Genomic DNA, 2,520 nt, shown 5'->3' on the forward strand with positions numbered 1-2,520 from the left:
CTCTTGTCTGGTTTCTTTCTTTCTTGCTGCTCCATTGGAACAGACAAAGCACAGGAGATACTCTTGCAGGAGGCTGAGTTCAGTGGAGCCCCATGTGAGGGTCCTTACATATCTCACCTTCTGGCCCTTCTGGGGTGAGCCCATCCATGGTTTTTATCAGCTGGTTGAATGAAAGCAGCTTTTTTCTTCTATGCTAGCGGTTCTAACTCTGGATGTGCATCAGAGTCACCAAGAGAGCTTTAAAAAAATACAAGTAACCTGGATCCTACCCCCACAGACTTGCATTTCAGTTGGTCTGGGGTGAGGTCCAGGCATTAGCATTTTTTAGAATCACCTAGATTTTAACACACAACCATGGTGGCGGTTGTTTTTTTTATTATTATTTTATTTATTTATTTTTAGCTGTATTGGGTCTTCATTGCTGCACGTGGGCTTTCTCTAGTTGTGGTGAGCGGGGACTACTCTTCGTTGCGGCGCACAGGCTTCCCATTGCGGTCATTTCTCTTGTTGCAGAGCATGGGCCCTAGGCACGCAGGCTTCGGTAGTTGTAGCATGTGGGCTCAGTAGTTGTGGCTTGTGGGCTCTAGAGCGCAGGCTCAGTAGTTTGTGGCACACGGACTTAGTTGCTCCACGGCATGTGGAATCTTCCTGGACCAGGGCTCGAACCCGTGTCCCCTGCATTGGCAGGTGGATTTTTAACCACTGTGCCACTAGGGAAATCTCACAGCCATGGTTTTAAACCGCCCTTCTAAGGGAAGAGAAACATCCAAAATATATTGTAAAGTTGTTCACAAAGACTGGGAGTGAATGAATGGGTGTGTATATAGCTTGAGAGAAATCCAGGAATCATTCAAACCGTTGACTGAGTGCGTAGGACTTATCAGGCATGGTTAAAGAGTTTGGGTGAACAAAATAGCAGTGGTCGCAGCTCTTACTGCACTGCTTTAGTGTAAAATTAAAGGAAAAACAGGTGCTCTGAGAGTAAGTGTCTGTTGGAAGGGTCAGGAGAGGCATCTGAAGAAGTGACAAGGGGTAGGAGAGGAAGCGGGTGAGGTGCATGGAGAGAGTACTTCCGGCAGAAAAGGCTTGGGATGAGCTTGACTGGAGGGAATGGGGAGGAGGAAACAGTGCAAGGAGGGATTCTTAGGCCTGGGTGAGGAGTTTGGGTTTTATTCTAAGTGCAGGGCCTAGGACAGCATCATTTACATTTTTACACAATCTGGCTTTATGGAGATGGGATTGGAGCGGGCAAGATGGAAGGCTAAGAGACCAGGAAGGGGGCTTCATGGAGGTCAGAGTGAGAGAAGGTGGTGCTTTGTGGAAAGGGTTTTTGGACATTTGTTGAACCTGAGGCTGGCTATTTTTGCCTTCACTCAGCCCACATCTGGGCTCTTAACCATGGGCAGTATAAGTGATCTGTGCTGAGCTCAATTGATATTAGTGGAAGATCAGTCCATTTTAACATTAGCCTGTCAGACCATTAGATCTATGGATCTGCTGCCCTGAAGATAACGTTCAAGCCTTGATCATCCTCATCTTGGATTGCCCTCTGTGTCCCCCAAACAGCCTGAGGATAGAGTTTATTACAACACAGCCTCCTTGAACATAGCCCCACAGAAAACTGTCTTTATTCACAGATGATATCATTTATGTAGAAAATTCCTATGAAACCTACCCCAAAAATCTACTAGAGCTGACATGTGAATTCAGCATGGTTGCAGGATCTAAGATCAATATACAAAAACCGACTATATTTCTGTATACTAGCAATGAATAATTGGAAATTGAAGTTTAAAATTCCACTTATATTAGCATCAAAACATAAACTATTTAGGGATAAATCTGACAAAAGATCTACAAAACCTATTCAATAAAAACGACAAAACACTACTGAGAGTTATGAAATAAGACCTGCGTAATCAGAGGGGTATCCCTTCTTCATGGCTCTGAAGACACCATGTTGTTAAGATGTCAGTTCTCTCCGAATTGAGCTATAGATTCAACACAATCGAAATTCCAGCAAGTTTTTTTTTTCAGAAATTGGCAATCTGATTCTAAAATTCCTGTGAAAATGCAAAGGACCTAGAATAGCCAAAACAACTTTAACAAAGAACAAAGTTAGAGAACCCAAATCTCAATTTCAAACTTTATTACAAAGTTACAGTAATCAAAACATTTAGCATTGGCATCAAATAGACAAAGAGATCCACGGAACAGAGTCCAGAAATGGACCCAAACGTAAATGGATGATTGATTTTTGACAAAGGTGCCGAGGCAACTCAGTGGAGAAGGGACGGTCTTTTCAACAATTGGTGTTAGAACAATTGTACATCCACATGCAAATATCCCCTGGGGATGGAAACATGAGTCTTTACTTCTGTCTCTCATTGTCTCCATGTGACTTTCTAAATAGAATATTTATTCATTTAGGAAAAAATTCATGTTCATGGTTGGTCAATCGCTTCAATGCTGTCCCCACTCCACCCCAGGTCACCTCCTCTGTCCCTAAAGGAGGAACAT

This window comes from Phocoena sinus, chromosome 13 (genome assembly GCF_008692025.1).
Source record: "Phocoena sinus isolate mPhoSin1 chromosome 13, mPhoSin1.pri, whole genome shotgun sequence".
In the NCBI taxonomy this organism is placed as follows: domain Eukaryota; kingdom Metazoa; phylum Chordata; class Mammalia; order Artiodactyla; family Phocoenidae; genus Phocoena; species Phocoena sinus.